Source organism: Scyliorhinus canicula, chromosome 3 (genome assembly GCF_902713615.1).
Source record: "Scyliorhinus canicula chromosome 3, sScyCan1.1, whole genome shotgun sequence".
NCBI lineage: Eukaryota > Metazoa > Chordata > Chondrichthyes > Carcharhiniformes > Scyliorhinidae > Scyliorhinus > Scyliorhinus canicula.
In genome coordinates this window covers 240,248,725-240,276,325 of record NC_052148.1, presented here as the reverse complement: position 1 = coordinate 240,276,325, position 27,601 = coordinate 240,248,725, and the positions used below count along the sequence as shown (strand labels likewise).

Here is a 27,601-nt window from a genome sequence, read left to right as displayed (position 1 = left end):
GTCCCTCATTGTTTCTTTCTTGCTTGCCCTTTTTTCCACTGTTCAATATCCGATTTTTTCATTAATCTGTAAAGCAGCTCACTGCCATTAATGCACACCCAGGGAGTGCTTTAAATGTTGAAATTGTTTGGATGGAGCAGTCTGGGGGAAACAGGACTGTTTTTAAAATAGAATAAAGCCTGAAAGAACAGCAATGTGAAGTTTTAAACATTGTTCCAGCACATTACAGGCTATGCTGAAATTAAAGCCCACGTCCAGGGAGAAAAAGGAGCAAATACTTGTGGCTCGGCGTACTGGGTTTTAATTTTTGAGGCAAAAAGCTCCCGGAAACTTAAGGTCTTATTCTGAACGTCAAGTAAAAATTACATGGGGCAACGTGGAAAGTTTGGTAAGTTTTGATAAGTCAAAGGAAAATGAAATTGGTAAACATTGTTAGGCAGCATGTTGTTAGAATTCATTCAATAGACGCGGGTCAGTGGACAAATGTTAAAGGCCCCATTTCGGATGTTTCTCGGTGGCTGCAGTACCAAAAAACACTCCGCTATACAATGGCACTTTACTGTTTCTTTTGGCCTCAACGAAATTTTCCCCGCCGAGGCCATGTTTAGTTGATTTCATGCCAGCGAGCTGATCTCACCAGCAGGAACACATCCTCACAGAACCTGCTAGTGAGGGCAAGATCCAGATTGCGCCGGGTGGAGCGAGTTGGGGGATTTGCGATCGGCCGGTGGAGAGCCTGATTTCAGTCTCTCACATGATTCACCTCTTGTGCCCGGATCCGCACAGGTGTAACTGGGTCACTGAATTGCGCCCAATGTCTTTGCCACGATTGTCCAATTCCTTAAAAGGATCACAATACTGCTCTGATTTCCTCATTTTATTAAACATAAAAAACAAAATGCATCAATACATAAACATTTTTTTTAACAGAAACATTGGGCAGAATTTTAAGTGCCAAAGGAAGGCAGGTTTGGATGTGAGAGGAGCATTCAATCCCCCCAAAAATTCTATCTCATGGAAAAGCAGGCATAAGCTTGACAGCTTCCAAGTTTATCAGGGATGCATTTGGTTGGAAACAAGAAACACTTGCGAAGCTGTCAAGTCATGTCTTTAAATAATCAATTAATTCAGTCTTTAACCAGCTACAAACAGGTTTCCTGAGGCTTGGGGAACTCATACTTTTCGACTCCCGAGAAATGGGGTGGAACTCGGTTCGATTGGTTGACTGGTGGCCAATGAATTAACCAAAAGGTCATATTCTGCCTGGTAACAGGTGACTGGTGATTTGGACCTGCTCAAGTGGAATGATATTCAGAGACCCAAGGAGCTCAGTGTGAATCTTGGACACTAAGAGGAAGGAGCTGGTCTCTTCTCTCTCTATCCAGAACGGCTGTGAGTTACTGTATTTCTGAAACTGTAGGGACCTGAATGAATCTACAGTGAAACTATTAAAGGTTGCAAACAGAGACCTGGATCTGAAGGCTTACTTTGAATGAAGGTCTTCTTAAAGATAACCATCTCAAACAAAAACTCTTTTTTCCTTTTAATTATTATTTTCACACCTCTCCTCCCCTCTGTGTTTGTCTGTCTTGTGGGTGTGTATATATAAAGGGTGGGAAAGCTTTCCTCAGTCCCTTCATCCAAGTCTTTTACATAAAAAGTTGAGACCCAAGCATCAATCTCTGTGGCACACCACTTATTACATAATGCCAACCAGAAAATATACATTTTGCCAACTCAGTTTCCTGTTAGCTAGCCATTCTTCAATCCATGCCACTATGTTATGCCCTAATGTGCTTTTATTTTACGCTGTAACCTTAGATGTGGCACCTTAAAAAATGCTTTCTGGAAATCTAAGTACAGTGCATCCAACAGTTCCCCTTTATCCATAGCACATGTAACTCCTTCAAAGAACTCCAATAAATTGGTTAAATGTTATTTCCCTTTCACAAAACTATGTTGACTCTGCCCGATTGTCTTGCATTTTCCAATGTGCCCTGTTATAGCATCTTTAATAATAGCTTCTCACATTTTCCCTATGACAGATGTTTGGCCAACTGGCCTGTAATTTCCTGCTTTCTTTCTCCCTCCCATTTTCCAATCTAATGACACCTTTCCTGGATTTAGGAAATTTTGGAAAATTAAGACCAATCCATCAACCATCTCCCTAGTCACTTCTTTCAAGACTACTGTGAGAAGTCCATGCAGATCCAGGAATTTGTCAGCCCGCAGCCCCAACAATTTACTCAATACCTTCCCTGGTGGTTGTAATTTTTCTGAGTACCTCCCTCCCTTCCATTTCCTGATTTACAGCCATTTCTGGGATCCTCTATAATGAAGACCGATACAAAATATTTGTTCAATTCATCTGTCATAGCCCTACTTTACATTACCAATTCCCCAAGTTTCTATAGGACCAACACTCACTTTGTAATTCTTTTCTTACATAAAATATCTATAGAAACTCTTACTATCCAAATTTATATTCCCAGCTATCTTTCTCTTGTACTCTAATTTCTCCCTCCTTTTTTTGGCATTCTTTGCTGTTCTTTATATTCTGTCCAATCTTCTGATCTACCACCCGTCTTTATGCAACTATATGCTTTTTCTTTTAAGTTTAATACGGTCTTTAACATTTATAGTTAACCGCAGATGTTAGGTTTTCCTCCCCCTCCCCCCCAGAATTTTCCCATCGCATCGGAATATCTGTTCTGTGCGAACTGAAATGTCCCTTTAAATATCCGCTGCATTGACCTATCGCTTAATCTCCTGTGACGACTCTTCTCTGTCTCAAACAAAATCTAAAATTCAAACATATGATCACTGCTATCTATGGCCACCTTCACTATCAGGTCATCAATTAACCCTATCTCGTTGCACAATGTCAGGTCTAGTGTAGCCTGCTCTCAGGTTGGCTTCAGAACTATTCTCAGAAACTAATCTGAAAACATTCTATAAACTCACCTTTGCCCACCTGATTTTTCCAGTCCATATGTGGATGAAAATCTCCACGATTAGTGCTGTACCTTTCTGACAAGCTCCCATTATCCCTCTTTCACTTCACCAACTTGGAATTTACACACCTTTGGATCTGAACTTCCCTGTCAGCTTTCACTGTGGCATTGGAGCAACTTACACAGCTCCACCCTGCACCTCTGATGAGGAATAACAGGAGAACATCAATAGTACCACCGGCTGCCTTCTCCTCAGCCACGTCACTCCAAAGGGTAGAGGATGGGCACAAGGATCCAGCGAAGACCACACACTAAAGAAATTCAAGACTTTTCTTACTAAAACACAGAAAAAGACCTCAAGCACTTCAAAGGTAAAATGAAAATTGGACCCTTGAGAATATATTGGAGTTTTTAAAGGAAGAGGAAGAAGGGTTTAGGGAAATAATTCCAAAATATGGTCCACAGACGGCTGTTGACTCAGCTACTCAGTGGCAAAGGGGCCACAGTTAGAGAAATGGACAGCTTGGGAGCCAGTGTGGGATGGGAGGTTCCACAAAGATGGGTGATGCAGGATATAAACACAGATGAGAATTATCAATGTGTTCAGAGCCTGGAAACCAATTTGGATATAATAATAATAATCTTTATTGTCACAAGTAGGCTTACATTAACACTGCAATGAGGTTGCTATGAAAAGCCCCTAGTTGTCACATTCCGGCACCTGTTCAGGTACACAGAGGGAGAATTTAGAATGTCCCAATTACATAACAGCATGTCTTTCGGGACTTGTGGGAGGAAACCAGAGAACCCGGAGGAAACCCACGCAGACACAGGGAGAACGGTCCGGGAAACGCACGCAGACACAGGGAGAACGGTCCGGGTAACCAACGCAGACACAGGGAGAATGTGCAGACTCTGCACAGACAGTGACCCAAGCCAGGAATCAAACCTGGGATCCTGGTTCTGTGAAGCAACAGTGCTAACCAATGTGCTACCATGCCATACAGACAGACAGTTATAGATGAGCTGAAACTTACAAATGATGGAGGATGGGACGCTGGTCAGTAGTCCATCAGAATAGTCAGCTTTTCAGGTGACAACGGCATGGACAAGGCTTTCAGCAACAGATGTTGAGGTTGGAGTGGTGGTACGCTTTATTACAGGTGTAGATATAGGTATTTTTTGTGATCGAGAGAAATATGGGGTCCAAAACTCTGTTCAGGATATAATAGGTTTTTAAGCTTGTGAACAGTCTGGTTCTGCCCATCAGTAATTGGGAAGGTTGATGGAACCAGTGGCAGAATTTGTGACAGGGTCGAAGATTTTGATTTCAGTCCTCCCAGTGTTTAGTAGGAGGAAACTGGGTTCTTCCTAATGAAGACATACTTTCTGATACCAGAGGCAGCTGAAGGGTCAAGAAAGACGTATTGTCAATGTACATTAGTAAACTGATCCTACATTTGTGAAAGATGCCATCTAGGGACAGGATGGGAAAGGAGTAAAAGGAAGGGGCCACAGATGGATCTTTGGGGGGCTACAGAGGTAATACTGCAGGGGTAGACAGGGAAGGCATTGCTGAAGATACTCTGGCTATTATTAGAAGATAAGAGAGGAACCAACCAAATTAGTCCTACTGAGCTGGACAATGGAGATAATGCATTCAAGGAAAGTGGCCCAAGTTGTTAAAAACTACACAGATCAAGGAAAAGGAAAGAAACAATGCATAGATACAGAGAATGCGTTTTAGAGCTTTGGTTACGGGGACTTTGAGCCAGAGACATAAAATGGATTGCAGAGATTCAAGAAGTGGTCGTATTAATCCATATGATGGAATAACTTCAAAACAATTATTTTAATTGTATTGATTAATCTCCTTTCATTAATCATCAATTTTGGAGGTTCCATCCACTATGACCTGAAATCATTTGCGAGAAATGAGAATCTCATTCTCATAGTAGAATGGATAATATTTTGGAGGGATTAATCCACATTATTGGGAGTGATTAAGCTTTAATTTGCATTTGGCTCATACTATGCTTACCCTCTAAATGCCTAACACTGACAAATGAATCACAAAAGCAGAAAATTATTGTTGAATCTAGCACATACGATTATATAAAAGAAAAGTAAATACAAAATGGAAAAAATAGAAAGACATAAAATGAGATACAGTACAGCAAACCCAACAGGAAAGTAGAAATGATAAGATAAAGATAAAATCTAATGCTCTTAAAACACTAACACCTACATTAAAGTTACAATTTTAAGTTCTATTAATGAAGGCATAATGATAAATTCAATCCTTAAAAGACACACAGGCACAAATATACAACTCAAATTAGTTTGCTGATTCATAGCAGCCAATATCTGGCAGTGCCACCCTGGCAGGACCAGGGTGGCGGTGCCAAGGTGCCCAGGAGCCAGATGGAGAACAATGGGCCACACGACCCTGACCACCCAGGGGTCTCCAATGGCATAGAAGACTACCCAGGTGCAGTTATACCTGGTCCACGTTATTGTGGACAAGTTCTAAATGGCGTCTGATCGAGGCCTCGTTGGTGGACTGTTACTTCCCAGGCATTGGGAGAATCTAGCAAGCGCATGTTCAAATGGACCTAATGGATTAATTAAATATGCTGACCTGGATCTCGCCCTCGCTGGGTTCAATTTAATCTCGCAAGACATCTCAACCGTCGTGAACTCACAAGAGGATTCAACTGCCCCCCCTATCGCATCACCAAGTCGTGCACGACGAGGCCGTTATATCACACCCAATGTCTCTAATTATCTACTCCCAAGGGAACCCTCTTAATATAAACCAAAGTCCATTGGTCCAACTTCAACAAACAACATCCCCGGATGAAATTAATTATGATCTTACTTTTTGCGATGTTTTAATTGCACGTGTCTGCAAAAAGTATTTGCTGCCTTCAAACCAGAAATTTGAAAAACATGCTGCAGCAATCACGTACTATCCCAGGCTTTTAACCCTCACTGCACCAAATACACATAATACGATATATCTGAAATTCCTACAGTCATCACAGCCTGCAGCGACAGACCTGTCCAAGTGGATTGACATTGCACGTAGAGCAGTCTCATGGATTCCCAAAATGGAGAGCTTATTGGCGAAGAACAAACATCTGAGCTGTTAGCCTTTAGCTCTGGTCAAGTTGGAAAGGTTGAGGCAATTAAGAAGGGTAGGGAAAAAAAGAGTAAATTTCTGTGTGCGTATAGGTGTATGAGAAAAAAATATGTTCTGAAGTTGTTGTTTGCTTGTCGAATACTGTATATAACTTTGTTATTTTCCACTACTTCCTGGTTTTGCACATTCTTGTTTGCTCAGTGACAACTTTATAAAACTTGTTGGATGATGAATGGGAAGATAGGAATTGATGGAGACGAATGGAGGAGATAGGGAAGGAGGGATTGGTTGTTGGCAGAACTGTACTATCGGAGTGACATGTGTGGGGGAATCCCATTTGCTTCTGACAGCAGTCCACTGGTATACCTGTACTAACAACAGCATCCCTAGCATTCCAAACAGCAATGTTTGGAGCAGAACATCTTCACTTTCTTCATCTACCGCCTCATCGCAATGATCTACAAAAGATATGCTATGCCGTTTTCCTCCTGCTGGTCCAAATCTCACTGCTGCGCAATGTTATGCAGAATGCAGCATACCATGACCAAGCTAGCTAGTGCATACTGGAAGACTACCTCCAAGCTCTGTCGTAGAACTTGAAGTGTACCTTCAGCATGCCTGTTGCTTGCCGGATTAAACATCTAGTGGTCACACATCACTTATTGCAGCGTGTCGGGCTTCTTTCGTTCAGTTTCTGACTAATGTCAGTAGCCAAATTTGAAGTAGTGATCCCAGGGGTCCTAGCAGTCACCCTTTAGGTCTGCTTTCAGGTTCTAAGTCATCAGAGAGTTCAAAATGCCACAGGATGAAAACACGTGGCAACTCCTCAGAAATCTTCTGCACATCAACAGAAATATATTTTTGCACATGAACACCAATGTCCGAGGGGGAGTGTTTGCAAGTGCTGTTGGGGAGGATTTAAACTAATGTGGCAGAGGGATGGGAACCAATTCAGGAAGTCAGAGGGAAGTAAAGTGAGGCTAGAAACAAAAGGCAGTAAGGGGAAAAGTGAAAGGCTGAGAAACCAAAGTCAAAAATCAAAAAGGGCCACACTATAGAGACCATGGAGAATGAGTCCAGTAAGGCTAAGAGAAATAAAACAGGGAGAGTGTAGAAAGCATGACCAGACAGATGGTCTGAGAAAGCAGGGCAGAGAGCAAGCAACGTCTAGATTAAACTGCATTTATTTCAATGCAAGAGGCCCGACGGGAAGGCAGATGAGCTCAGGGCATGGATGGGTACATGGGACTGGGATATTATATTTCTTACTGAAAGGACCAGGACTGGCAGCTCAATGTTCCAGGGTACAGATGCTGTAGGAAAGATAGAACAGGAGGTAATAGAGGAGGGGGAGTTGTATTTTTGATTAGGGAGAATATCACAGCAGTACAGAGGGGGGATATATCCGAGGGTTCGCTCATTGAGTCTATATGAGTAGAACTAAAAAATAAAAAGAGAGAGGTCACTTTGATACAATTGTACTACAGGCCCCCAAAAGTCAGCGGGAAATCGAGGATAAAATACGTAAGGAGATTACAGATAGTTTCAAGAAAAATAGGATGATAATACTTTCCCAACATTGACTGGGACAGCCATAGCATTAGGGGTTTGGATGGAGAGAAACTTGTTAAGTGTATTCAGGAGAAATTTCTCATTCAGTATAAGACCATAAGCATAGGAGCAGAATTAGGCCACTCGGCCCATCGAGTCTGCTCAGCCATTCAATCAAGGCTGATATTTTTCATATCACCATTCTCCTGCCTTCTCCCCATAACCCCGATCCCTTATTGATCAAAAACCTCTGTTTTAAAGACACTCAGTGATTTGGCCTCCACAGCCTTCTGCTGCAAGGAGTTCCACAGATTCACCACCCTCATTCCTCCTCATCTCTGTTTCAAGGATCATCCCTTCAGTCTGAGATTGTGTCCTCTGGTTCTAGTTTTTCCTACATGTGGAAACATCCTCTCCACATCCACTCTATCCAGGCCTCGCAGTAAGTTTCAATAAGATCCCCCTCAGCCTTCTAAACTCCAACAAGTACAGGCCAAGAGTCCTCAACCGCTCCTCATATGTATGTGGATGGCCCAACTAGAGGGTGGGCAAAACTTGGCCTCGTCTTGGGAAATAAGGAAGAAAGGTGACAGGGGTGTTAGTGAGAGATCATTTTGGGACCAGTGACCATAATTCCATTAGTTTTAAGATAGCTATGGAGAATGATAGGTCTGGCCCAAAGTTTAAATTCTAAATTGGGCCACGGCCAATATTGACAGTATTAGACAGAAACTTTCAAAAGTTGATTGGGGGAGTCTGTTGGCAGGCAACGGGATGGCTGGCAAGTGGGTGGTTTCAGGGTAAGCACATTCCTTTTGGAGTGAAGGGCAAAGCTGGTAGAGTAGGGAACGCTGGATGACTCGGGATAATGAGACCCTGGTCAAAAAGGAGGCAAATGGCATGCATAGGCAGCTAGGATCAGGTGGATCCCTTGAGAGTATAGAGGTTGACGGAGTAGAGTTAAGAGAGAAATCAGGAGGGCAGAAAGAGGACATGAGATTGTTTTGGCAGATAAGGCAAAAGAGAATCCAAAGAGCTTCTACAAATGCATAAAAGGGCAAAAGAGTAACTACGGAGAGTAGCGCCTCTTAAGGATCTACAAGGCCATCTATCTGTGGATCCACAAGAGATGAATGAAAACCTAAATGAGGAACATTTCAATCGGTATTTACTGTTGAGAAAGACATGGATGTTAAGGAACTTGGGGAAATATATAGTGATTTCTTGAGGGGTGTACATATTACAGAGAAGGAAGTGCTGGAAGTCTTAAAGCGCATCAATGTAGATACATCCCCGGGACCTGATGAAATGTATCCCAGGACGCTATGGAAGGCTAGGGAGGAAATTGCGGGTTCCGTAGCAGAGATATTTGAATTGTCGACAGCCACAGCTGAAGATGGGAGGGTAGCAAATGTGTGCCTTTGTTTACTTAGGCTGCAGGAAAAAGCCTAGGAACTACAGACTAATGAGCCTAATGTCTGTGGTTAGCACTGTTACTTCACAGTGCCAGGGACCCTGGTTCGATTCCTGGCTTGGGTCACAGTCTACGTGGAGTCTGCACGTTTTCTTCGTGTCTGTATGGGTTTCCTCCAGGTGCTCCGGTTTCCTCCCACAACTCGTCACAGACGTGCTTGTTAGGTGAATTGGATATTTTGAATTCTCCCTCAGTGTACCCGAACACGCACCTTAGTGTTGCGACAAGGGGCTTTTCACAATAACTTCATTGCAGTGTTAATGTAAGCCTACATGTGACACTAATAAATATTATTTTATTGGGGCGGCACGGTGGCTAGCACTACTGCCTCACAGCTCGTGTCCTGGCTTCAATTCCGGCGTCGGGTGACTGTGTGGAGTTTGCAGTTTCTCGCCATGTCTGCGTGGGTTTCCCCCGGGTGCTCCGGTTTCCTCCCACAGTCCAAATGTGTGTGGGTTAGATGGATTGACCATGCTAAATTGCACATTAGTGCCCAAAAGGTTAGGCGGAGTTAACTGGATTACAGGGATAGAGTTGAGGCATGGGCTTAGGTGGGGTGCTCTTTCCAAGGGCCATTGCAGACTCGATGGGCCAAAGGTCTCCTTCTGCACTGTAAATTCTATGAGATCTATGGCTCTATTGTCAGACGGTATTCTGAGGGTCAGTATCTACAGGCAAGGACTGATTAGTGGACCAAGCACTGACTTTGTGAGTGGAAAATCATGTCTCACGAATTTGATTGAGTTTTTTGAAGGGGTAACCAAGAAGGTAGATGAGGGCATGCAGTCATCATTGTCTACATGGACTTTAGCAACGCCTTTGACAAGGTATCGCATGGTAGGTTGTTGCATCAGGTTAAATCTCACGGGATCCAGGGTGAGGTAGCCAATTGGATACAAAATTGGCTTGACGACAGAAGACAAAGGGTGTTGTATGTAGAGGGTTGTTTTTCAAACTGGAGGCCTGCCTCAGGGATCAGTGCTTGGTCCACTGTTATTTATTATTTATATTAATGATTTGGATGAGAATTTAGAAGGTATGGTTAGTACGTTTGCAGATGACACCAAGATTGGTGGCATAGTGGACACTGAAGGTTATCTAGAATTGCAACGGGATCTTGATCAATTGGGCTAGTGGGCCGATGAATGTGAGGTGATGCATTTTGGTAGATTGAATCGGGGCAGGACCTACTCAGTTACTGGTCGGGTGCTGGGGAGAGTTATAGAACAAAGAGATCTAGGAGTACAGGTTTGTAGCTCCTTGAAAGTGGAGCCGCAGGTGGACAGGGTGGTGAAGAAAGCCTTTGGCTTGCTTGGTTTCATTGGTCACAACATTGAATACAGGAGTTGGGACATCTTGGTGAAGATATTAGTAAGGCCACACTTGGAATACTATGTACAGTTCTGGTCACCCTATTATACAAAGGATATTATTAAACTAGAAAGAGTGCAACAAAGACTTACTAGGATGCTACTGGGACTTGATGGTTTGAGCTACAAGGAGAGGCTGGATACACTGGGACTTTTTCCCCTGGAGTGTAGGAAGCTTAGGGGTGATCTCAGAGGTCTATAAAATAATGAGGGACATAAATACAGTAGTCAACATCTTTCCCCAAAGGTAGGAGAGTCTAAAACTAGAGGGCATATGTTTAAGATAAGAGGAGAGAGATTTTCACACAGAGGGTGGTGAGTGTCTGGAACGAGCTGCCAGAGGGAGTAGTAGAGGCAGAGACAATTTTGTCTTTTAAAAAATATTTAGACAGTTATATGGGTAAGATGGGTATAGAGGGATGTGAGCCAAATGAGGTCAATTGGGGCTAGCTTAGTGATAAAAACTGGGAAGCATAGACAAGCTGGGCCGAAGGGCCAGTTTCCATGCTGCAAACCTCTATTACTTTATAATGTGACTTGGCAGTCCACAAACATTTCTAGTTGAACTAGAAGTGTGCAGATTCCCACGCATGTAGTCACATTGTAACTGTGGGAAGCCAAACAGAGACACAAACCCATGTGTGTAAGTAAAGTCACCATAGTCCCAGATGACCATAGTCTGCTTTCCCCTTTGAGGAGAGCTGCCCGCTGGTGATTTAACCCAAGGATCACCACAACTCAGACAAGGGGCAAGGGTGAGAAGACGGGCCTTCATGAATAACCTCAGCAGTTCCAGGAATTGAAGCTGCGCTGTTGGTCTTGCTCTGCATCATGAAAAAGCTGTCCAGCCAACTGTGCTAAACCGCCCCCAGACCCGAAAGGTGATGGCATCGTTCAATGAGAGTTTCATTTAACTGCCAAACTGGAAACACTCCAGTCACCTGTTTAATGTATTTCTCAGTTGCTAACTGAGAGATCCTGAATATTTCTCCAGCAGAGCCCTGGAAGGATCTGCAGGCAAAGGTTGAGGGTGAACAAACAAAGAACAAAAAAAAGTACAGCACAGGAACTTACACTTCAGCACTCCCAAGCCTGTGCCGATCATAATGGCCGAACTTTAAAAAAAAACCTTCTGCCCTTACTCTGTCTGTATCCCTCTATTTCCTCCCTATTCATGTATCCATCCAGATGCCTCTTAAATATTACTAATGTGCTTGCTTCCACCACATCCTCTGGCAGTGGGTTCCAGGCACCCACCACTCTCTACGTGAAAAACATATCCCACACATCTCCCTTAAACTTGCCCTCTGAGGGGAAGCTCGGAGGGGTTCTACAAGTCATGGGCACTATTTATTATGCACTTTGAAGAACTGGACAACATCGAACATTAGTTGGGGGGGGGGGGGGGGAAGAGAGAGAGAGGGGGGCTATGTATGCTAAAGGTGGCTATGGGTAATCCCTGATTCCATTTTTTCTTTGTCATTTGTTTATGTTAACATGTGGGCTGATGTCTGGGCATGGTGGGAGGATGGGGTCGTTGTTACTGATATGGGGTTTGAGATATTTGTTGTTGGGTGTAAATTCGGGAGATAAATTGTGAAAAAGGAGAATAAAAAAATATATTTTTTTTTTTAAAAAACTTTCCCTCTCTCACCTTGAATCTGTGCCACATTGTAATTGCCACTACCACCCTTCAAAAAAGCATCTGATTATCCACCCTGTCTGTACCTCTCATAATTTTGTAGACCTCTATCAGGCCTCCCCTCAGCCTCCATTTTCCCAGTGAAAACAATCCTAGTTTATTCGACCTCTCCCCATAGCCAACACCCTCGAGGCCAGGCAACACCCTGGTGAACCTTCTTTGCACTTTCTCCAAAGCTTCCACGTCCTTCTGATAATGTGATGACCAGAACTACACACAATACTCCAAATGCAGCCGAATCAAGGTCAATAGCTGCAACATGATTTCCCAACTCCTGTACGCAATGCCCCGGCTCATGAAGGCAAGCATGCCATATGCCTTCTTAATCATCTTAGCCACCTGTGTTGCCACGTTTAGGGAACTGTGGACTTGCATGCCGAGATCCCTCTGTATGTTAATATTCCTAAGGGTTCTGCCATTTACAGTATAATTTGATCCTCCAAAATGTATCACCTCGCATTTGTCCGGATTAAACTCCATCTGCCATTTCTGTGCCAAGTCTCCAATCTATCTATATCCTGTATATCTTCTGACAATCCTCGGCAACTCTGCCAATCTTTGTGTCATCCACAAACCTTTTTAAAATAAAGAGTACAAAATTTTTTTTTTCGCCAAATGAAGGGGCAATTTAGCATGGCCAATCCACCTACCATGCACATCTTTTTGGGTTGTGGGGGTGAGACCCACGCAGACATGGGGAGAACGTGCAAACTCCACATGGACAGTGACATGGGGATACTTAAGAGCACCCTTAAGGTGCTCTTTCCAAAGGCCGGAGCAGACCTGGTGGGCCGAATGGCCTCCTTATGCACTGTAAATTCTATGATCCTATGATCGGACCCGGGTCCTCAGCGCCCTGAGGCAGCAATACTAACCACTGCGTCACCATGCCGCCCCTCAACCGCAAACTTACTAATCAGACTTCCCACATTTTCATCCAGATCATTTATATTTTCTTTAAACGACAAGAGGTCCAGCACTGATCCCTGCACAGCAATACTAGCTACAGATCTCCATTCTGAAAAACACCCTTCCACCGCTACTCTCTGTCTTCTATAACCAAGCCAGTTCTGTATCCATCGAGCCAGCCCACCCCAAATCCCATGTGATTTTAGAATTTGTACCAGTCTGCTATGTGGGACCTTGTCCATATAAACTACATCCTTCCCTCATCATTTTCTTTGTCACCTCTTCAAAAAACTCAATCAAGTTGGTGAGACATGATCTTCCCATGCAAAACCATGCTGCCTGTCACTAACTAGTCCATTTTCCTCCAAATTTGCATATATCTTGTCCCTCAGTATCTTTTACAAAAGCTTCCCCAACACTGATGTCAGGCTCATCGGCCTACAATTTGCTGGATTATCCCTGCTTCCTTTCTTAAACAAGGGTACAACATTAGCTCTTCTCCAGTCCTCTGGAACTTCGCCTGTGGCCAATGAGGAAGTGAAGAAATCTGTTAAGGCCCCAGCTATATTTCCCCTTGCCACCCGCAGTAACTAGATCTCATCCGGCCCCCGGGACTGGTCTACCTTATTGCAATTGAGGACACTTCTTCCTTTGATATATTGGCGTTCTTAAGAGCGTTCACACACCTATCCCTGAACTCAACATCCGTCATGTCTTTCTCCCTGGTGAATACCAATACAAAGTACTCATTAAGGATTTCACCCACTTCCCGTGGGCATAACTTCCCCATTGTCCTCGAGTGGGCCTACTCTTTCTCTTGTTATCGCCTTGCTCCTAATATGTACATAAAAAGCCTTGGAATTATGTTTGCTAAAGACAATTCATGGCTCCTTTTAGTCCTCCTAATTCTACATCTTTGCATTCTATGTCACAGGTAGTGTGTCCTGCGACCTGTAAACCTCTGCTGCTCCATTAGCTGATGTCCAGTTGGAGATCACTATACATCAGGCAATTGTGACTACTGGTCATATTGCTTCTCACCCAAGATCCAATCTAAGACAGCCACGGCAACACCTATCCAGATGTGATTTGTGAAAACTCGAATGCAGAAATTAAACACTCAGCAATAGTACAGTGAATAAATCCTTTTACAATAGTAAGGAACAAAACAGTTGTGAATACGGAGTATTTATTGCAGCAATTTTGTAAGCTTCATTCAGCCCCACCAACTTCCATTGTTCTTGCCACACTACATGGCCAGTTTCAAGATGCCAGGGAAACTTGTAGATGCAACATTAAATTTAAAGCTGTATTGAATATCACCCTGATGGTAGTTACCATATGTTAATCAGCCTTTCTGAAGTGGTATGTACAGCCATCTTTCATGCTGAAGGGCGGCACGGTAGCACAGTGGTTAGCACTGTTGCTACACAGCGCCGAGGACCCGGGATCGATTCCCAGCTTGGGTCAGTGTCTGTGCGGAGTCCGTACATTCTCCCGGTGTCTGTGTGGGTTTCCACCGGGCACTCCGGTTTCCTCCCACAACTCCTGACTGACGTGCTCATTAGGTACTGTGGACATTCTGAATTCTCCCTCAGTGTACCCGAACAGGCGCTGGAGTGTGTGGACCAGGGGCTTTTCACAGTAACTTCATTGCAATATTAATGTAAGCCAACTTATGACACTAATAAAGATTATTATAAAAGCAGAAGCCAGGAGGTTGGAGTCAGCTCCCTGCTGTACTCACATTTTTGCTATTATTAGCTAGAACTGACTACCCATACCCAAACCCATATATTCCTCCAGTTAAACCCTCCCCCCCCCCCCCCCTCCCCCCAATCACACACTATAGCCTTGAATCTACTAATTCTATTTTTTTGTAGCTGTACTTGTTAACCATGACATTTCATCTTATGAAGAACTGTACTGACATTACAGGGACATTGTAGGTGTAATGGGACACCACTCACCCAGCACATTGCCTGGAATGTGAAACTGGAATCAGTGAAATGCAGCGTGGCAATTATGTTTGAAGCTACATAGATTCCAGAGTCTAGGCAATGCACTACACTGCCTTGTACAGGCAATGTACAACACGTATGCGCTGCAGTGCAGACAGCATTAACACTCTCCCCGGTTTGGACAGCATGTAGCAATAACACTTTCCCCAGTTTAGACGGCATGTAGCAATAACACTATCCCCAGTTTAGACAGCATGCTGCAATAACACTATCCCCAGTTTAGATGGCATGTAGCAATAACACTCTCCCCAGTTTAGACAGCATGTAGCACTAACACTGCCCGGTTTAGACAGCATGTAGCAATAACATTATCCCCAGTTTAGACAGCATGTAGCAATAAAACTATCCCCGTTTTAGACAGCATGTAGCACGAACATTCTCCCCAGTTTAGACGGCATGTAGCAATAGCATTATCCCCAGTTTAGACAGCATGTAGCAATAACACTATCCCCAGTTTAGACGGCATGTAGCAATAACACTTTGCCCAGTTTAGACGGCATGGAGCACTAACACTCTCCCCAGTTTAGGCAGCATGTAGCAATAACACTATCCCCAGTTCAGACGGCATGTAGCAATAACACTATCACCAGTTTAGACGGCAGGTACCAATAACACTATCCCCAGTTTACATGGCATGTAGCAATAACACTATGCCCAGTTTAGACGGCATGTAGCAATAACACTATCCCCAGTTTAGACGGCATGTAGCAATAACACTTTCCCCAGTTTAGACGGCATGTAGCACTAACACTCTGCCCGGTTTCGACAGCATGTAGCAATAACACTCTCCCCAGTTTAGGCAGCATGTAGCACTAACACTCTGCCTGGTTTCGACAGCAAGTAGCAATAACACTATCCCCAGTTTAGACGGCATGTAGCAATAACACTTTCCCCAGTTTAGACGGCATGTAGCACTAACACTCTGCCCAGTTTCGACAGCATGTAGCAATAACACTCTTCCCAGTTTAGGCAGCATGCAGCACTAATTTTCTCCCTAGCAATCACACTCTCCCCAGTTTAGACGGCATGTAGCATTTACACTATCCCCAATTTAGACCGCATGTAGCAATAACACTAGCCCCAGTTTAGACGGCATGTAGCAACAACACTATCCCCAGTTTAGACGGCATACAGCAATAACACTATCCCCAGTTTAGACGGCATATAGCAATAACACTTTCCCCAGTTCAGACAGCATGTAGCAATAACTCTATCCCCAGGTTAGACAGCATGTAGCACTAACACTCTCCCCAGTTTAGTCGGCATGTAGCAATAACATTATCCCCAGTTTAGACAGCATGTAGCAATAACACTATCCCCAATTTAGATGGCATGTAGCAATAACACTTTCCCCAGATTAAACGGCATGTAGCAATAACACTATCCCAGTTTAGACAGCATGTAGCAATAACACTATCCCCAGTTTAGACGGCATGTAGCAATAACACTTTCCCCAGTTTAGACGGCATGTAGCACTAACACTCTGCCCGGTTTCGACAGCATGTAGCAATAACACTCTCCCCAGTTTAGGCAGCATGTAGCACTAACACTCTGCCTGGTTTCGACAGCAAGTAGCAATAACACTATCCCCAGTTTAGACGGCATGTAGCAATAACACTTTCCCCAGTTTAGACGGCATGTAGCACTAACACTCTGCCCAGTTTCGACAGCATGTAGCAATAACACTCTTCCCAGTTTAGGCAGCATGCAGCACTAATTTTCTCCCTAGCAATCACACTCTCCCCAGTTTAGACGGCATGTAGCATTTACACTATCCCCAATTTAGACCGCATGTAGCAATAACACTAGCCCCAGTTTAGACGGCATGTAGCAACAACACTATCCCCAGTTTAGACGGCATACAGCAATAACACTATCCCCAGTTTAGACGGCATATAGCAATAACACTTTCCCCAGTTCAGACAGCATGTAGCAATAACTCTATCCCCAGGTTAGACAGCATGTAGCACTAACACTCTCCCCAGTTTAGTCGGCATGTAGCAATAACATTATCCCCAGTTTAGACAGCATGTAGCAATAACACTATCCCCAATTTAGATGGCATGTAGCAATAACACTTTCCCCAGATTAAACGGCATGTAGCAATAACACTATCCCAGTTTAGACAGCATGTAGCAATAACACTATCCCCAGTTTAGATGGCATGTAGCAATGACACTATCCCTAGTTTCGACAGCATGTAGCAATAACACTCTCCCCAGTTTAGGCATCATGTAGCACTAACACTCTCCCCAGTTTAGACAGCATGGAGCACTAATTTACTCCCTAGCAATCACACTCTCCCCAGTTTAGACAGCATGTAGCAATCACAATCTCCCCAATTTACACGGCATGTAGCATTAACACTATCCCCAGTTTAGACAGCATGTAGCAATAACACTATCCCCAGTTTAGGCAGCATGTAGCAATAACACTCTCCCCAGTTTAGACAGCAGAGCAATAACACTATCCCCAGTTTAGACGGCATGTAGCAATAACACTTTCCCCAGTTTAGGCAGCAGTTAGCAATACAGTTTCCCCAGTTTAGGCAGCAGTTAGCAATACAGTCTCCCCAGTTTAGACAGCATGTAGCACTAACACTCTCCCCAGTTTAGACAGCATGTAGCAATAACACTTTCCCCAGTTTAGGCAGCATCGAGCACTAACGTTCTCCCGAGCAACCACTCTCTCCCCAGTTTAAACATCATGTAGCATAACACTCTCCCCAGTTTAGACGGCATGTAGCAATAACACTATCCCCAGTTTAGACGACATGTAGCAATAACACTTTCCCCAGTTTAGACAGCATGTAGCGATAACACTATCCCCAGTTTAGACAGCATGTAGCACTAACACTCTCCCCAGTTCAGACAGCATGTAGCAATAACACTATCCCCAGTTCAGACAGCATGTAGCAATAACACTATCCCCAGTTTAGACAGCATGTAGCAATAACACTTTCCCCAGTTTAGACGGCATGTAGCAATAACACTTTCCCCAGTTTAGGCAGCAGTTAGCAATAAAGTCTCCCCAGTTTAGATGGCATGTAGCAATAACACTATCCCCAGTTTAGACAGCACGTAGCAATAACACTATCCCCGGTTTAGACGGCATGTAGCAATAACACTATCCCCAGTTTAGACAGCATGTAGCACTAACACTACCCAGTTTAGACGGCATGTAGCACTAACACTCTTCCCAGTTTAGGCAGCATGTAGCAATAACACTATCCCCAGTTTAGACGGCATGTAGCAATAACACTATCCCCAGTTTAGACAGCATGTAGCAATAACACTATCCCCAGTTTAGACGGCATGTAGCAATAACACTCTCCCCAGTTTAGACAGCATGTAGCAATACCACTTTCCCCAGTTTAGGCAGCAGTTAGCAATACAGTCTCCCCAGTTTAGACAGCATGTAGCAATAACACTGTCCCCGGTTTAGATGGCATGTAGCACTAACACTCCCCCCAGTTCAGGCAGCATGTAGCAATACTGTAACACTATTAGCAGATTAGATGGCATGTAGCAATAACACTATCCCCAGTTCAGACAGCATGTAGCAATAACACTATCCCCAGTTTAGACAGCATGTAGCAATAACACTTTCCCCGAGTTTAGACAGCATGTAGCAATAACACTTTCCCCAGTTTAGACGGCATTTGCAATAACACTTTCCCCGAGTTTAGACAGCATGTAGCAACACCACTTTCCCCAGTTTAGGCAGCAGTTAGCAATACAGTCTCCCCAGTTTAGATGGCATGTAGCAATAACACTATCCCCAATTTAGACCGCATGTAGCAATAACACTATCCCCAGTTTAGACGGCATGTAGCAATAACACTATCCCCAGTTTAGACGGCATATAGCAATAACACTTTCCCCAGTTCAGACAGCATGTAGCAATAACTCTATCCCCAGGTTAGACAGCATGTAGCACTAACACTCTCCCCAGTTTAGACGGCATGTAGCAATAACATTATCCCCAGTTTAGACAGCATGTAGCAATAACACTATCCCCAATTTAGATGGCATGTAGCAATAACACTTTCCCCAGATTAAACGGCATGTAGCAATAACATTATCCCAGTTTAGACATCATGTAGCAATAACACTATCCCCAGTTTAGATGGCATGTAGCACTAACACTCCCCCCAGTTCAGACAGCATGTAGCACTAACACTCTCCCCAGTTTAGACAGCATGGAGCACTAATTTACTCCCTAGCAATCACACTCTCCCCAGTTTAGACAGCATGTAGCAATCACAATCTCCCCAATTTAGACGGCATGTAGCATTAACACTATCCCTAGTTTAGACAGCATGTAGCAATAACACTCTCCCCAGTTTAGACAGCATAGAGCAATAACACTATCCCCAGTTTAGGCAGCATGTAGCAATAACACTCTCCCCAGTTTAGACAGCAGAGCAATAACACTATCCCCAGTTTAGACGGCATGTAGCAATAACACTTTCCCCAGTTTAGGCAGCAGTTAGCAATACAGTTTCCCCAGTTTAGGCAGCAGTTAGCAATACAGTCTCCCCAGTTTAGACAGCATGTAGCACTAACACTCTCCCCAGTTTAGACAGCATGTAGCAATAACACTTTCCCCAGTTTAGACAGCATCGAGCACTAACGTTCTCCCGAGCAACCACTCTCTCCCCAGTTTAAACATCATGTAGCATAACACTCTCCCCAGTTTAGACAGCATGCTACAATAACACTATCCCCAGTTTAGACGGCATGTAGCAATAACACTATCCCCAGTTTAGACAACATGTAGCAATAACACTTTCCCCAGTTTAGACAGCATGTAGCTATAACACTATCCCCAGTTTAGACAGCATGTAGCACTAACACTCTCCCCAGTTCAGACAGCATGTAGCAATAACACTATCCCCAGTTTAGACAGCATGTAGCAATAACACTTTCCCCAGTTTAGACGGCATGTAGCAATAACACTTTCCCCAGTTTAGGCAGCAGTTAGCAATACAGTCTCCCCAGTTTAGATGGCATGTAGCAATAACACTATCCCCAGTTTAGACAGCACGTAGCAATAACACTATCCCCGGTTTAGACAGCATGTAGCAATAACACTATCCCCAGTTTAGACAGCATGTAGCACTAACACTACCCAGTTTAGACGGCAAGTAGCAATAACACTCTCCCCAGTTTAGACAGCATGTAGCAATAACACTTTCCCCAGTTTAGGCAGCAGTTAGCAATACAGTCTCCCCAGTTTAGACAGCATGTAGCAATAACACTGTCCCCGGTTTAGATGGCATGTAGCACTAACACTCCCCCCAGTTCAGGCAGCATGTAGCAATACTGTAACACTATTAGCAGATTAGATGGCATGTAGCAATAACACTATCCCCAGTTCAGACAGCATGTAGCAATAACACTATCCCCAGTTTAGACAGCATGTAGCAATAACACTTTCCCCAGTTTAGACGGCATTTGCAATGACACTTTCCCCAGTTTGGACAGCATGTAGCACTAACACTCTGCCCGGTTCAGACAGCATGTAGCAATATCACTTTCCCCAGTTTAGACAGCATGTAGCAATAACACTTTCCCCAGTTTAGACAGCATGTAGCAATAACACTATCCCCAGTTTAGACAGCATGTAGCAATAACACTATCCCGAGTTTAGACGGCACGTAGCAATGACACTTTCCCCAGTTTGGACAGCATGTAGCAAAAACACTTTCCCCAGTTTAGGCAGCATGTAGCAAAAACACTTTCCCCAGTTTAGGCAGCATGTAGCAATAACACTTTCCCCAGTTTAGGCAGCATGTAGCAATACTGTAACACTATTAGCAGATTAGATGGCATGTAGCAATAACACTATCCCCAGTTCAGACAGCATGTAGCAATAACACTATCCCCAGTTTAGACAGCATGTAGCAATAACACTTTCCCCGAGTTTAGACAGCATGTAGCAATAACACTTTCCCCAGTTTAGACGGCATTTGCAATAACACTTTCCCCGAGTTTAGACAGCATGTAGCAACACCACTTTCCCCAGTTTAGGCAGCAGTTAGCAATACAGTCTCCCCAGTTTAGACAGCATGTAGCAACACCACTTTCCCCAGTTTAGGCAGCAGTTAGCAATACAGTCTCCCCAGTTTAGATGGCATGTAGCAATAACACTATGCCCAGTTTAGACAGCATGTAGCAATAACACTATCCCCGGTTTAGACGGCATGTAGCAACAAAACTTTCCCCAGTTTAGACAGCATGTAGCAATAACACTATCCCAAGTTTAGACGGCATGTAGCAATGACACTTTCCCCAGTTTGGACAGCATGTAGCAAAAACACTTTCCCCAGTTTAGGCAGCATGTAGCAATAACACTTTCCCCAGTTTAGGCAGCATGTAGCAATAACACTCTCCCCAGTTTAGACGGCATGTAGCAATAACACTATCCCCAGTTTAGACAGCATGTAGCACTAACACTCTCCCCAGTTTAGACAGCATGTAGCAAAAGCACTATCCCCAGTTTAGACTGCATGTAGCAATAACACTTTCCCCAGCTAAAGCAGCATGTAGTACTAACACTCTCCCAAATTTAGACAGCATGTAGCACTAACACTCTCTCCAGTTTAGACGGCATGTAGCAATAACACTTTCCCCAGTTTAGGCAGCATGTAGCACTAACACTTTCCCCAGTTTAGACAGCATGTAGCTATAACACTATCCCCAGTTTAGACGGCATGTAGCAATAACAATATCCCGAGTTTAGACGGCATGTAGCAATGACACTTTCCCCAGTTTAGGCAGCATGTAGCAATAACACTTTCCCCAGTTTAGACGGCATGTAGCAATAACACTATCCCCAGTTTAGACGGCATGTAGCAATAACAATATCCCGAGTTTAGACGGCATGTAGCAATGACACTTTCCCCAGTTTAGGCAGCATGTAGCAATAACACTTTCCCCAGTTTAGGCAGCATATAGCACTAACACTCTCCCCAGTTTAGACGGCATGTAGCAATAACACTATCCCCAGTTTAGACGACATGTAGCAATAACACTTTCCCCAGTTTAGACAGCATGTAGCGATAACACTATCCCCAGTTTAGACAGCATGTAGCACTAACACTCTCCCCAGTTTAGACAGCATGGAGCACTAATTTACTCCCTAGCAATCACACTCTCCCCAGTTTAGACAGCATGTAGCAATCACAAACTCCCCAATTTAGACGGCATGTAGCATTAACACTATCCCCAGTTTAGACAGCATGTAGCAATAACACTATCCCCAGTTTAGGCAGCATGTAGCAATAACACTCTCCCCAGTTTAGACAGCAGAGCAATAACACTATCCCCAGTTTAGACGGCATGTAGCAATAACACTTTCCCCAGTTTAGGCAGCAGTTAGCAATAGTTTCCCCAGTTTAGGCAGCAGTTAGCAATACAGTCTCCCCAGTTTAGACAGCATGTAGCACTAACACTCTCCCCAGTTTAGACAGCATGTAGCAATAACACTTTCCCCAGTTTAGGCAGCATCGAGCACTAACGTTCTCCCGAGCAACCACTCTCTCCCCAGTTTAAACATCATGTAGCATAACACTCTCCCCAGTTTAGACGGCATGTAGCAATAACACTATCCCCAGTTTAGACGACATGTAGCAATAACACTTTCCCCAGTTTAGACAGCATGTAGCGATAACACTATCCCCAGTTTAGACAGCATGTAGCACTAACACTCTCCCCAGTTCAGACAGCATGTAGCAATAACACTATCCCCAGTTCAGACAGCATGTAGCAATAACACTATCCCCAGTTTAGACAGCATGTAGCAATAACACTTTCCCCGAGTTTAGACAGCATGTAGCAATAACACTTTCCCCAGTTTAGACGGCATTTGCAATAACACTTTCCCCGAGTTTAGACAGCATGTAGCAACACCACTTTCCCCAGTTTAGGCAGCAGTTAGCAATACATTCTCCCCAGTTTAGACAGCATGTAGCAACACCACTTTCCCCAGTTTAGGCAGCAGTTAGCAATACAGTCTCCCCAGTTTAGATGGCATGTAGCAATAACACTATGCCCAGTTTAGACAGCATGTAGCAATAACACTATCCCCGGTTTAGACGGCATGTAGCAACAACACTTTCCCCAGTTTAGACAGCATGTAGCAATAACACTATCCCAAGTTTAGACGGCATGTAGCAATGACACTTTCCCCAGTTTGGACAGCATGTAGCAAAAACACTTTCCCCAGTTTAGGCAGCATGTAGCAATAACACTTTCCCCAGTTTAGGCAGCATGTAGCAATAACACTCTCCCCAGTTTAGACGGCATGTAGCAATAACACTATCCCCAGTTTAGACAGCATGTAGCACTAACACTCTCCCCAGTTTAGACAGCATGTAGCAAAAGCACTATCCCCAGTTTAGACTGCATGTAGCAATAACACTTTCCCCAGCTAAAGCAGCATGTAGTACTAACACTCTCCCAAATTTAGACAGCATGTAGCACTAACACTCTCTCCAGTTTAGACGGCATGTAGCAATAACACTTTCCCCAGTTTAGGCAGCATGTAGCACTAACACTTTCCCCAGTTTAGACAGCATGTAGCAATAACACTATCCCCAGTTTAGACAGCATGTAGCTATAACACTATCCCCAGTTTAGACGGCATGTAGCAATAACAATATCCCGAGTTTAGACGGCATGTAGCAATGACACTTTCCCCAGTTTAGGCAGCATGTAGCAATAACACTTTCCCCAGTTTAGACGGCATGTAGCAATAACACTATCCCCAGTTTAGACGGCATGTAGCAATAACAATATCCCGAGTTTAGATGGCATGTAGCAATGACACTTTCCCCAGTTTAGGCAGCATGTAGCAATAACACTTTCCCCAGTTTAGGCAGCATATAGCACTAACACTCTCCCCAGTTTAGGCAGCATGTAGCAATAACACTATCCCCAATTTAGACAGCATGTAGCAATAACACTATACCCAGTTTAGACAGCATGTAGCAATAACACTATCCCGAGTTTAGACAGCATGTAGCAATAACACTATCCCGAGTTTAGACAGCATGTAGCAATAACACTTTCCCCAGTTTAGGCAGCATATAGCACTAACACTCTCCCCAGTTTAGGCAGCAGTTAGCAATACAGTCTCCCCAGTTTAGATGGCATGTAGCAATAACACTATCCCCAGTTTAGACAGCACGTAGCAATAACACTATCCCCGGTTTAGACGGCATGTAGCAATAACACTATCCCCAGTTTAGACAGCATGTAGCACTAACACTCTACCCAGTTTAGACGGCATGTAGCAATAACACTCTCCCCAGTTTAGACAGCATGTAGCAATAACACTTTCCCCAGTTTAGGCAGCAGTTAGCAATACAGTCTCCCCAGTTTAGACAGCATGTAGCAATAACACTGTCCCCGGTTTAGATGGCATGTAGCACTAACACTCCCCCCAGTTCAGGCAGCATGTAGCAATACTGTAACACTATTAGCAGATTAGATGGCATGTAGCAATAACACTATCCCCAGTTCAGACAGCATGTAGCAATAACACTATCCCCAGTTTAGACAGCATGTAGCAATAACACTTTCCCCGAGTTTAGACAGCATGTAGCAATAACACTTTCCCCAGTTTAGACAGCATGTAGCAATAACACTTTCCCCAGTTTAGGCAGCATATAGCACTAACACTCTCCCCAGTTTAGGCAGCATGTAGCAATAACACTATCCCCAATTTAGACAGCAAGTAGCAATAACACTATCCCCAGTTTAGACGGCATGTAGCAATAACACTTTCCCCAGTTTGGACGGCATGTAGCAATAACACTTTCCCCAGTTTAGGCAGCAGTTAGCAATACAGTCTCCCCAGTTTAGATGGCATGTAGCAATAACACTATCCCCAGTTTAGACAGCACGTAGCAATAACACTATCCCCGGTTTAGACGGCATGTAGCAATAACACTATCCCCAGTTTAGACAGCATGTAGCACTAACACTCTACCCAGTTTAGACGGCATGTAGCAATAACACTCTCCCCAGTTTAGACAGCATGTAGCAATAACACTTTCCCCAGTTTAGGCAGCAGTTAGCAATACAGTCTCCCCAGTTTAGACAGCATGTAGCAATAACACTGTCCCCGGATTAGATGGCATGTCGCACTAACACTCCCCCCAGTTCAGGCAGCATGTAGCAATACTGTAACACTATTAGCAGATTAGATGGCATGTAGCAATAACACTATCCCCAGTTCAGACAGCATGTAGCAATAACACTATCCCCAGTTTAGACAGCATGTAGCAATAACACTTTCCCCAGTTTAGACGGCATTTGCAATGACACTTTCCCCAGTTTGGACAGCATGTAGCACTAACACTCTGCCCGGTTCAGACAGCATGTAGCAATATCACTTTCCCCAGTTTAGACAGCATGTAGCAATAACACTTTCCCCAGTTTAGACAGCATGTAGCAATAACACTATCCCCAGTTTAGACAGCATGTAGCAATAACACTCTCCCCAGTTTAGACAGCATGTAGCAATAACACTTTCCCCAGTTTAGGCAGCAGTTAGCAATACAGTCTCCCCAGTTTAGACAGCATGTAGCAATAACACTGTCCCCGGATTAGATGGCATGTAGCACTAACACTCCCCCCAGTTCAGGCAGCATGTAGCAATACTGTAACACTATTAGCAGATTAGATGGCATGTAGCAATAACACTATCCCCAGTTCAGACAGCATGTAGCAATAACACTATCCCCAGTTTAGACAGCATGTAGCAATAACACTTTCCCCGAGTTTAGACAGCATGTAGCAATAACACTTTCCCCAGTTTAGACAGCATGTAGCAATAACACTTTCCCCAGTTTAGGCAGCATATAGCACTAACACTCTCCCCAGTTTAGGCAGCATGTAGCAATAACACTATCCCCAATTTAGACAGCAAGTAGCAATAACACTATCCCCAGTTTAGACGGCATGTAGCAATAACACTTTCCCCAGTTTGGACGGCATGTAGCAATAACACTTTCCCCAGTTTAGGCAGCAGTTAGCAATACAGTCTCCCCAGTTTAGATGGCATGTAGCAATAACACTATCCCCAGTTTAGACAGCACGTAGCACTAACACTCTACCCAGTTTAGACGGCATGTAGCAATAACACTCTCCCCAGTTTAGACAGCATGTAGCAATAACACTTTCCCCAGTTTAGGCAGCAGTTAGCAATACAGTCTCCCCAGTTTAGACAGCATGTAGCAATAACACTGTCCCCGGATTAGATGGCATGTCGCACTAACACTCCCCCCAGTTCAGGCAGCATGTAGCAATACTGTAACACTATTAGCAGATTAGATGGCATGTAGCAATAACACTATCCCCAGTTCAGACAGCATGTAGCAATAACACTATCCCCAGTTTAGACAGCATGTAGCAATAACACTTTCCCCAGTTTAGACGGCATTTGCAATGACACTTTCCCCAGTTTGGACAGCATGTAGCACTAACACTCTGCCCGGTTCAGACAGCATGTAGCAATATCACTTTCCCCAGTTTAGACAGCATGTAGCAATAACACTTTCCCCAGTTTAGACAGCATGTAGCAATAACACTATCCCCAGTTTAGACAGCATGTAGCAATAACACTATCCCGAGTTTAGACGGCACGTAGCAATGACACTTTTCCCAGTTTGGATAGCATGTAGCAAAAACACTTTCCCCAGTTTAGGCAGCATGTAGCAAAAACACTTTCCCCAGTTTAGGCAGCATGTAGCAATAACACTTTCCCCAGTTTAGGCAGCATGTAGCAATACTGTAACACTATTAGCAGATTAGATGGCATGTAGCAATAACACTATCCCCAGTTCAGACAGCATGTAGCAATTACACTATCCCCAGTTTAGACAGCATGTAGCAATAACACTTTCCCCGAGTTTAGACAGCATGTAGCAATAACACTTTCCCCAGTTTAGACGGCATTTGCAATAACACTTTCCCCGAGTTTAGACAGCATGTAGCAACACCACTTTCCCCAGTTTAGGCAGCAGTTAGCAATACAGTCTCCCCAGTTTAGACAGCATGTAGCAACACCACTTTCCCCAGTTTAGGCAGCAGTTAGCAATACAGTCTCCCCAGTTTAGATGGCATGTAGCAATAACACTATGCCCAGTTTAGACAGCATGTAGCAATAACACTATCCCCGGTTTAGACGGCATGTAGCAACAACACTTTCCCCAGTTTAGACAGCATGTAGCAATAACACTATCCCAAGTTTAGACGGCATGTAGCAATGACACTTTCCCCAGTTTGGACAGCATGTAGCAAAAACACTTTCCCCAGTTTAGGCAGCATGTAGCAATAACACTTTCCCCAGTTTAGGCAGCATGTAGCAATAACACTCTCCCCAGTTTAGACGGCATGTAGCAATAACACTATCCCCAGTTTAGACAGCATGCAGCACTAACACTCTCCCCAGTTTAGACAGC

At 44.0% G+C, this 27,601-nt stretch overlaps 1 protein-coding gene across 2 annotated transcripts in view; it reads right to left on the bottom strand.

Annotated features, from left to right (window-relative positions):
• rnf150a (ring finger protein 150a) overlaps positions 1-27,601 on the bottom strand; it is a 127,115-nt gene that overhangs the window by 78,178 nt on the left and 21,336 nt on the right. The window lies entirely within an intron of this gene.